Genomic DNA, 11,926 nt, shown 5'->3' with positions numbered 1-11,926 from the left:
ATTCAAATTCGTAATTAATATTATTTTTTAAATAAAACTTAATTTCAAAATTATTTGAAAAATCTTTTAAAAATCTTTTTTTAAAAAAAAAAACTTAATTTCAAAATTATTTCAAAAATCTTTGAAAAAGTCTTTTAAAAATCTTTTAAAAAAAACTTAATTTCAAAATTATTTGAAAAATCTTTTAAATCATTTTAAAAATCTTTTTAAAAACTTAATTTCAAAATTATTTGAAAAATCTTTTAAAAATCATTTCAAAAATCTTTTTGAAAAATATTTTAAAAATCATTTTAAAATTTTTTAAAAAAACTTAATTTCGAAATTATTTGAAAAATCTTTTAAAAATCATTTTAAAAATATTTTTAAAAACTTAATTTCAAAATTATTTGAAAAATCTTTGAAAAAGTCTTTTAAAAATCATTTTAAAAATCTTTTAAAAAACTTAATTTCAAAATTATTTGAAAAATCATTTTAAAAATCTTTTAAAAAATTTATTTTCAAAATTATTTGAAAAATCTTTTAAAAAACTTATTTTCAAAATTATTTGAAAAATCTTTGAAAAAGTCTTTTTAAAAAAAAATTAACTTCAAAATTATTTGTAAAATCTTTTAAAAAATCATTTTAAAAAACTTAATTTCAAAATTATTTGAAAAATCTTTGAAAAAGTATTTTAAAAATCATTTTAAAAATCTTTTTTTTAAAAAGAACTTAATTTCAAAATTATTTGAAAAAGTCTTTTAAAAATCTTTTTTTTAAAAAAAAAATTTTATTTCAAAATTATTGAAAAAATCTTTGAAAATGTCTTTTAAAAATCATTTAAAAAAAACTTAATTTCAAAATTATTTGAAAAATCTTTTAAAAAACTTAACCTCAAAATTATTTGAAAAATCTTTGAAAAAGTCTTTTAAAAATCATTTTAATTTTTTTTAAAAAACTTAACTTCAAAATTATTTGAAAAATCTTTGAAAAAGTCTTTTAAAAATAATTTTAAAAAATCTTTTAAAAACTTAATTTCGAAATTATTTGAAAAATCTTTTAAAAAATCATTTTAAAACTTAATTTCAAAATTATTTGAATAATCTTTTAAAAATTATTTTAATAATCTTTTAAAACTTTTAAAACTTAATCTGAAAAAGTCTTTAAAATTATTTTTCAAATTTATTGACTTAAAAATTATTTTTCAAATTAAAAATTATTTTTCAAATTTATTGACTTAAAAATTATTTTTCAAATTAAAATTATTTTTCAAATAATTAATTAACTTAAAATAAATATCCAAAATTTAATTAACCAAAAGTTAAATTAAATTCAATTCCAAATAAAAAAAAACACGTGGCGCTTAAACGAAGGCGCCTTCCACACGAGGGAGGCGCCCTCAACACCGGCGGGAAATTTCCCGTCGACCTGTTTAAGGCGCCTTAAGGAGCATTTAAGGCGCCTCCAAAGGTGCCTTATGGAGCCTTTAAGGCGCCTTCACTCAGCGTTTTTGCACGAACAGAAGCTCCTCCTTCTGTTCGTTTTCTGCCGAAACACAACCCAAGTGCGATTTTTCCCAACCAAGGCGCCTTCAACCCATCTCTTCCGCCTTTAATCCTAGCAATGCCTCCTAGGTATAATCTAAACTCTTCTCAATCATCTATTACATAAATTTCATGCTAGTTTTGCTATTTTTCTTGTATAATGTCAAAAATAGGAAGCGTCGTATTGTAGATCCCACACCATCTAGGGCCCCTTCCACGGACCCTAGATTCCCCTCGGAACATCATAGAATAGATTTCATTAGGTCCACCTTTGAGTCTATTAAATCTAGATATATTGGTAGGGAATTTTTATCCCAATTCTGTCAACCCGCAATCCAGATGATAAACTACTATCATCTAGATAAACTGGTTGACTGTACCACTACAGTCAATCAAGATTTGTGTGCCCAGTTCTATCACAACCTTGAAAAGGTTGATGATAACACATATTCCACCAGAGTTGGTGGTACTGACCTTCAATTTACTCCCTCCCTACTTCGCACCAGCTTAGAGCTTAGGGAGTCCCAGTGTACATTCTTGTGTTACCCGAGTAGGGAGCTACCCTTCGGTGATCCCTATTCCCACATTACCTTAGATGACATCTACATGCATTTTTTTGGGGAGGAGAGACCCTTGGGCCTGACCGAGTTCAGGTCCACTCTTCTTCACGTTCAGGACTATGCTATGTACAGAGTCCTGACAGCATGCATTCTACCCATCTCATCTCGAGACGTCTCGAAGATGCGACCGTCCCACTCGTTCTTTGTGTACGCCCTCAGCCAGCGCCTAGATATAGACATAGCTCTCCATATGTTTCATAACATCATTCTTGCATCTAGTACAGTTACATCTGGAGTGATTCATATGCCCTACTGCCATATCCTGACACAGATATTCTCCGGCTCTAGGATAGACATTACTAGAGGGGTACTCATTCCACTTACCATTTATGATGAGTTAGGTCAGCGTAGCCTTAGATTAGCGGGAGCGGAGGTCACTGCCGAGGGGATTCTGGCCTGAAAGGGCCGACCACCACCAGTTGCTGCTCCTGGTGCTCCAGAGGCCGAGGACGTACCAGGTGAGGATGAGGAGTGGTCCGATTTCCTGGTAGAGGACTTTTTCACATATCCTTCCACCTCTGCCGGACCCTCCACATCAGCCGGGCCTTCATCTGCGGTACCACTCTCTGTCGAGGACAGACTCACTCGGCTCGAGATCCAGTCCTCTCAAACGTGACGAGCTGTGCTATATAGCCATCGCTTCCTTCGATCTATGTGATCCGAGATGGCTACAGGTTTCGCGTCTCTCTGAGGCGAGATACGGCGTCAGGGGCAACCTCAGCCGGCACCCGAGCAGCCTCTAGCTGATCCTCCAGCCGACGATCCGCCTGCTTGACTCTATCTTTTTAGACTGTCTGGATATGTCACTCACTTCTTGGATCTGGATATCTTACTCATCTTTTGGATTCTATCTTGGAGTTGGTTATCTGATGTTTAACTGACTTATATTTAATTCATTACTTATGTGTCACTTTTTCAAAATTGTGAGTATAATTTTAAAACCACTTTTAAATTGTTTTTTAAAATCTAAGAAAAATAATGATTTTAAAATCCCCTTTTCTTAGAATTTTCAAAAATTGGACTTAATTTAGGCTCTACCCTAGAAATCCTGTTCCCCTAATTTAAGCTAGAGCATCTCACAAACACCTAGGTATACCTTGCTTGTGTTTGAGAAACATAGAATGGTGTGAGATGCATAGGGTACAGTCTGGACTCAAGAATGCTTATTTATGTGCATCAATATGAGTCTGGGTGTTAAATACTTTATTAATAACAATCAAGTCAAGTCTTACAGCCTTAGTCAAATCTAACTGGACTAAATGACTTAACTTGACTAACCAAGTGAAAGCTGCTGCCCTCTAGGCAATCAGCAAGTAGCTAAAGGTTAGACAGTTGGTGAAGGAAATAGATATATTAAGATTAAGCATGCTTGTAATTTAGGGCTCTGATACCTGATCAAGACAAGTTAAAAAAGTTGACTCATGTTTGGACTTAAGGACCAACTGAATAAATAACTTAAATTTTTAGCTACTCTCTCTTCATCCTAAAAATTAACAAGTTCTTACTCCTATTTGTTCAAAAAAATAAGTATTATTTTATTCAAAATTAAGATAAGACCTTTTTTCCACTTAAGCCATATTTTCAAAATTCAATGCTTACAAAAGGCTTAGCTAAGTGATTCATAGAGCAAATTTCAAACTTTTTCAAACTTAGCAAACCTTCAAATCTAACTTTTATAAATTCTTGCTAAGCTACTTTTACTTACCTAAAAGTATTAAAAATCATTGCTTTCAAAATATTTTTTGCTAAGTAAAAAGAGACTTCAATTTTCTCTAAGATTTTCAAAATTTAGCTAAGTATATTTCAAAAACAACTAAGTTTCAAAAGTGGCTAAAATTGTCCATCACAGTCGACTATATATTAGCCTTTTAAACTTAGGTGAAAATTTTTCAAAAGTCAATTTAGCTTTTATCCAGTCTTTCAAGCCTAATCTGGTTTTCAATAAGAAAAATTAAAAATTGTTTAAAACTGACTTATTTTTTATATATGGCAAAGGGGGAGAGTAGGAAATTCAAATGGGAAGCCCTGAATTAAGGGGGAGCTTCACAAAAGTTTAAGTAGGAAATTCAAATGTAAATATTAAAAGGGAAGCCCTGAATTAAGGGAGAGCTTCACAAAAGTTTAAGTGTTAGCTTAAGTTATGCTTTTATTTGAATTTATATACTTAAGCTTGCTCACTTAAAGCTTTTTAATATACTTATGCATTTATTTTACTTAACTTTGAATTTGGGTTGTCATAATCAAAAAGGGGGAGATTGTTGGTGCGGGAAGTATCCGACGATCGAACCTAAGTTTTGATAATGGAAAAGGATTCAAAGTTAAGATGTGTGGTGATCTAACATTCTGAATGAGATTGTAGGAAAGTCCTAAGTGTACTTAGGCAAAAGCCCTAACTGTGGTTAGGCAAGGTGAAAACCTTAGGGGGTGGTAACCCTAGGTCATAGGGGGTGGTAACCCTATGCGGAAAGTCTTGGTGGGTCGAGTGCTTCAGGCAAAAGTCCTAGGGGGTAACCCTAGGTGGAAAGTCCTGGTGTCGCGAACCAGGTGAAAGACTGGACCAGCCGGGAAGCGGAAGTCCAGCAGAAAGTCTGGAAGCATCGAGCACCGAGCAAAAGTCCAGTCGATCTGGAGGATCGCACTGTCAATAGGTAAATGTCCTGAGTGGAGTAGGTGAGGACGCGTTCCCCGTAGAGGGAACAGTAGGCGTCGGGTCGACCTAGGGTTTCCGGTCGAAAATCCGAAGTCAGACAGACCCGAACAGTCCGATGACTGTCAAACTTCATATTTATGATATTATATGTGTTAACTTTTGTTTTGCAGGATATATTTGTGTTTTGGATCTAACATGTCTTGCAGGTACGAAAGAACAAGGTTAAGCCTCGGATAAACAGTGTCCGAGGCGCCTCCATGGAGCTTGGAGGCGCCTCGGGTGCTAAAGTGACGTGGCTGCGCAGACCCGCTGGAGGCGCCTTCATGGTGCGCGAAGGTGCCTTGGATGTCCCATTGGAGGCGCCTTAAAGATGAATGAAGGCGCCTTCAAGGCGATAAGCGACGACTATTCAGCGTTGATCTGCACGAGCGATTCGAAAGGGATGGAGGCGCCTTCGGAGGACTTAGAGGCGCCTTGGATACCCTTTATAAGGGGAGTTCGAGCAGCAGTTCAAGACAATTCACTCCAAGCAATCCTTCTGCGACTAGCTGCTAACGACACGATCCCGAAGTGCTGCGACGACCCCCCGACGACCTGGAGCTCCGAATCTTCAGTTATTCATATTGTTGTCGGTATAATTTAATCATTTCTTATTGATTATTGTACTTCACTTGTAATTCTATTCAAGCTATTAGTTGTTGCCCACGGTAAGCGATCAAGGATCGCGGGCCTTCGAGTAGGAGTTGAGCTCGGCTCGAACGAAGTAAATTCTCTGTGTTTGTGTTTGTTTTTCTCTTTTATTCCGCTGCGTTACTCAAGTGTTTAATCGAACGATTTACGATTCCGAACCGAGTGAAAGCCACGAGCTCTATTCACCCCCCCCCTCTAGCGCTTTCGATCCAGCACGACCAACCTTGATCCACCTGAATTTCCTGTGCCAAGTATCCGGTCAATCCCTTTGACCTACTTGGACTTCCCAATACAAGATGTCTGATCAACCTTGATCCATCTGGATTTCCTGTGCCTGGCTTCACTCACCAGAACTTCTCATTTGTCTGACTTCACTCACCAGGACTTTCCATACTGCCCAGCTTCACTCACTAGGACTTTCACCTAGCTTCACTCACTAGGGTTTTTCCTTCTGCCTGGCTTCACTCACCAGGACTTTCCATCTGCCCGGATTCACTCACTGGGACTTTCACCTAGCTTCACTCACTAGGATTTTTCCTTCTGCCTGGCTTCACTCACCAGGACTTTCCATCTGCCCGGCTTCACTCACCGGGACTTTCCAGTCTGCCTAACCTCCCAGTTAGGACTTTCACTTGGCTTCACTCACCAAGATTTTCCAGTCAAGTATCCAGTCAACCTTGACCTACTTGACTCTCCTTTACAATCTCACCACATGAACAATTGCACCTGCAATCTCCATGTCTTGTCTCCATGTATTGTCAAATATCGAAACCCAAACATCAAGACTCGAGCTTGAACCAATTCAAGCTCAGTCAACCAAGTCAACCTTGACCTAGGGAATATTGTACCAACAATACCCAATTGCATATTGACCATCTTGTTTGCCCTGCTGAAATACTAAACCAACATCTACATTGTTCAAAATATATCGTAGAATCCATTTCACAGCTTGCCAATGCTCCTTTCCAGGATCAAGCATATACATGCTCACAACCACAACTGCCTATGAAATATCGAGCCTCGTATGCACCATTGCATATATCAAACTACCAACAGCATTTGCATATGGTACTTTTGACATGTATTCCGCATCATTTTTTGTTGACATAAATGCAATAAACTTGAAATGAGAAGCAAGTGGGGTGCTAACTGGTTTTAATTTCTCATTCATGCCAAAATGTTTTAATACCTTCCCCAAATATTCTTTCTGAGATAAACAAAGCCTCCCCAATTTCCTATCTCTTGATATTTCTATGTCAAAAATCCTCTTTGCTTCACTGAGTTGCTTTATATCAAATTCCTTATTTAATTGATTTTTTAATTACTATATTTATGTTTGACTCTTGGCAACCATCAACATATCGTCAACATAAAGAAGAAGATATATATAGGCTCCGTCTTGTAGCTTGTGCAAATACACACATCATATTTGCTTCTCGTGTACTTTTGCCCTATCATAAACTTATCAAATCACTTGTTCCACTATCTCGAAGATTGCTTCAATTTATACAGCAATTTTTTCAATTTGCATACCATCTTTTCCTCTCCAACAACTTTGAATCCATCTGGCCGAGTCATGTAGATTTCTTCATCCAAGTCTTCATGTAAAAAAGCAATTTTTACATCCATCTAAACTAATTCCAAATTCAACTGTGCTACCAAAGCCAACAAAATTCTGATGGAGGAATGCTTTATATCTGGAGAAAATACTTCATTATAATCAACTCCCTCCGACTGAGCGTAGCCTTTAGCCACCAATCTTACTTTGTAGAGAGCATTATCCTTGTCCAACTTTCTTTGTATATACCCATTTGCAACCAATTGCTTTCTTTTCCTTTGGAAGATTTGCTAGTTTGCATTTCTGATTCTTATGAACGGACTGCATTTCTTCATCCATGGCATTCCTCCATTTTTTTTGTTCTGAGCTTTGGACTGCTTCATTATAAGTAGCAGGAACATCATCAATTGGAATTGCAGAAGTGACCATATTGACATAACGAGCATGTTGTCTTATAGTTCCTTTTCCCATTGTTAGTGCAATTGATTCATATTGCTGTGGAGGTTCTTGGGTCTGAACCTCTTCTTCATCTGGTTGTAAAGGTTTTTGGATTTGAAACTCTTCATCTACTATAGGAGAATCACCATTATTTTCTTTATTGGCTGGAATAATTTTGTTAGCTTCAAACTCCACATGTTTGGTACCATCTGACTGCAATATTTGTTTAGAAGTCACATTTCTAAACATGGTAGCATCATCAAAAGTGACATCCCTGTTGAAGATTACCTTCTTTGTTTCTAGACACTAAAGAAGATATCCTTTAACACCTGAGGTGATTTTCATGAAGCTTGCCTTCTTTGTTCTTGGATCTAGCTTTGACTCATTAACATGATAATACACGGTGGAACCAAACACATGTAATAAATCATAATTTATAGTAGGTTCTCCAAACCATTTCTCCAATGGTGTTTTAACATTAATAGCAGTTGATAGTAAACGATTAACAAGGTGACAAGAATATACCAAAGCCTCAGCCCAAAATTCTTTGTCTAACCCAGCAATGGACAACATACATTGGACCTTCTCCAACAATGTCCAATTCATACGCTCAGCCACTCCATTCTTTTGTGACATATTTCTGACGGTGAAGTGGCTAACAATACCTTCATTTTCACAGATTTTTAAAAAAGGATCATTTTTAAATTCTCCACCATTATCTTGTATAGAGACGTTTGACATTTTTACAAGTTAGAGTCTCCATCATTTTTTCCATTTAAGGAAAATTCCCAAACCTTATCCTTCATCTTCATTGTATACACCCAAAATCTTTGGGAAAAATCATCAACGACAACATAATAGTGTTTTCCTCGCAAAGAAGTTGTCCTGGAAGGTCCCCATACATCTGAATGAACATAATCCAAAATGCACTCAGTATTATGGATTCTTGTACCAAATTTTACCCTTGTTTTCTTCTCTTTGATGCAATGCTCACAATAATCCAATTTGCAAGCCCATGCTCCTTTCAATCAGCCTTGATCTACATCAATTTCAAGGATTTTTTCCAACATACCCCAAGTGCATGTGTCATAACCTGGTTACTTCTGACTCTTTATCATCAGTAGAAGTTGTTATTGTTGTTGTCCCAACAATCATACTACCTAAAAAATAATACACATTATTTCTATTCCGGATTCCCTTCATTATCATAAGTACACCAAAGATGATCCTCATCATCCCATCTTTCACCCTCATTTCAAAACCTTTTGACTCCAAGGTTCCTACAAAGATGAGATTTCTCATCAAATTCAACCCATAATGAACACTTGTTAAGGTTTTGACTGATCCATCCTAGTTCCTCAAGCAAATTGAACCAATCTCATATATGTTAAGAGGGTAATTATTTGTTGTGTAGGAAACTCCACCTTTTAGTTCTTTAAAATCAGAAAATCACTCTCGATTGGGAAACATATGGTGACTACAAGCTGAATCTAGCAACCATGAGCTAGAATTGTCGGTTAATGGTGTAGCAGCAATTGAGATGTTTGAATCTGCATTATCACACTCAATTACATTTGACTCTGCTATACCCTTTCTCTTTATAGGTTTTCTTTTATTTTTAAATTTAGGACAATCTGTCTTCCGATGCTCTTTTTCTCAACAATAGGCACATTCATCTTTACTTAATCTAGACTTTGACTTAGATCTCCCTCTCCATCCTTTCTTTTGACTTTGCGAACAACCTCTAACAACAAGAGCTTCTGCTTCTACAGTTGTGTTTCCTTGCTTTTCTTTCTTTCTCAATTCATAACTATACAAGGCAGTAGTTACCTCACTAAGTGACACATCAACCTTCCCATGAAGTAGAGTAGTTTCAAGTTTCAACATACTCAAACTCATCAGGAAGTGATGCCATCAACATCAAAGCCAGATATTCATCATTAAAAGTCACATCCATATTCATCAAATCAATTACCAGCTGATTAAAACTATTAATGTGATCATTCATAGTAGTACCTGAAGCATAGTTAAAACGGAACAATATCTTCTTGATATAGAGTTTGTTATGACTGTTTTTCTTCAAGAATATCTCCTCCAGTGCCATCGTTAATCTAATTGTAGAAGTTTCTTTAGAAAATTCATACTTCTGCTCTCTAGAAAGGCACAATCGAATAGTACCACACGCCATTCTATTGACCTTCCATTTTTTTTCCTCTACTTCATCCGATTTCTCTCCTTTAATAGCAATGGACATCTTGAACCTCACGTTGCCACATGCCGAAATGACCGATGCCTTCAAAAATTTCCATTGCAAATATGCATTAGATACTGCATTTCTAGCCAAGATCGAAGATGAAGAAGCTAATGTCGTCGATGTCATTTCTGCTACTAATTCTAGTTAATAGCTGACAAAATGGAATACCAATTAGCCCAGAAAATTTCTTTATGATGTGGAAGATTAGCCAAAGCTACAACCACAGAGCATACTCAAAATAAATTTAGCTCTGATACCAATTATTATGGAATTCAGGTTATTTTCCACCAAAAACACAATAATTCACAACAATTATACCCGACAATATCTATTAACTAAATATGAAAGAGAACATCAGAATTTAATGTGAGAGAAAGAGTTAATTACCTGAACAGGTAACAATTACAGATTCCACTATCAAAAGAAAAAGATTCTAGATATCAATGTTATTTCTGCTACAAATTCTAGTTAATAGCTGACAAAACAGAATACCAATTAGCCCAGAAAATTTCTTTATGATGTGGAAGATTAGCCAAAGCTACCGCTACATAGCATACTCAAAAAAACTTAGGCTCTATAGCTACATAGCATACTCAAAATAAATAAAAAAAGTAACAATGCTGACCGGGTGTGCACACGGTGGGTTATATATATATATATGTAGGCATTGGTATGCTTGGTGTGTGCATGCCCATGCTAGCTGCAATATGATGGGTGTGTGCATGTCCATGCTGGATGTTTGAGTGCAACGGGATTCCCAAATCACATTTATTTATTTTTTATAATATAGATTTTAAAATTTTTGATTCGACTAATCCGAGAGTTGACTTACTAGGCCTCACAGAGATTTTGCACTTGTCACCCTAATAAATCATGGAAATGCCCACGTTGAAATCATTAATAGTCGACGTCTACTACACATCCATGTAGGCCACCACACTCCACTTGAGTATTAAAACCATGAGCGACAAACATGACCATTCTCTCAGTCATACTTTTGTATTGCATCCCATAAATTTTCTTTTGGAAGATAGATATGTTATCTTAACAATCCTCTAATATCAACCTCATAAATTTTCTTTCAGAAGATAGATATGTTACTTTAACAATCCTCTAATACCAACTCCATAAATTTTCCTTCAAAATATCTACATGCTTCAGTCTATATTTGAATCTACCAATCATTTTACCGCTACACGTTCCCAAAGAGTGAGATTGGAACAAATACTCATGCAAGTACTGATAACCGTCATTTGAACACTTTATTTAATTGTTATATCTGGATGTTTCTATCCTTTTATGTATCTAATTATATATTTTTAGTGTGTTTCATGATTTTAAATCTTTATTAGTCTTCATTTTAATTTTTGTACATTTTATGGATATTTTTAGATATTATTTAATTATATTATATTTTGTAGGAATTAAGGGGGGTAACAATTGAGAATTGCCAAATGGTTAAAATGGAGCAAGAGAAAGAGAAGCGAACTTCAAAGCCCAGAGGGAAGGAATCCTAAAACTCTAATGCAACTGAACCAGTTCAAATCAATCAGCGGTTCAGGGCAGGTTCAACAGAGGCTTAAAAGGGAAAATGTGGTTCAAGTTTCAGCGGCTCGGGTTTCTCTCACACTGTTCGCGTCACTTCCCTTCCCCGAACGCCCCGTCCTCTTCTCCCGATCGAAGACGACGAAGACGACGACGGCAGCGATCATCGGGCAACGGCGGAGTGATATCTTCGGCGAAGTTCTTCATCCACCTCGCATTCCAAGCTTCGAAGCCCTCTGTCGAACGCGGTGAAGAAGGCAGCGGCAGTTTCTAGTGGGGTTACAAGCTCTGGTTCTTCTCCGGCTTCCTTCCACTTCTCTGCACCAGCATCAGTGCTCGAGCTCTCTGCCGGACACAATGAAGAAGGAAGCAGGAGCTCAGATTTTCCAGCTGTCCACCTTCCCCCCTTACCAAAGGATTCCAGGGACTTCTTCCTATTTCTGACCCACATAACCTAGCCTTGCCAAACGCGGTGAAGAGGGCAGAGCCAGGGTTGACAGGTTTTGGGCAGAACTCCTTCATATCTAGCCGATTCCTTGGAGTGGTTCGCTTCGAGGGACATTGCGCTTCCACCATTGAAGCTTCATCTCTGACCAGTGGCGTCGACGTCCACCGAAGTTAGGAGATTTTCGAGTGACAGTGGTTTTCTTC

The sequence above is a fragment of the Zingiber officinale genome, chromosome 3A (genome assembly GCF_018446385.1).
Source record: "Zingiber officinale cultivar Zhangliang chromosome 3A, Zo_v1.1, whole genome shotgun sequence".
Classification (NCBI taxonomy): domain Eukaryota; kingdom Viridiplantae; phylum Streptophyta; class Magnoliopsida; order Zingiberales; family Zingiberaceae; genus Zingiber; species Zingiber officinale.
Note: the sequence above shows the minus strand (reverse complement) of the source record.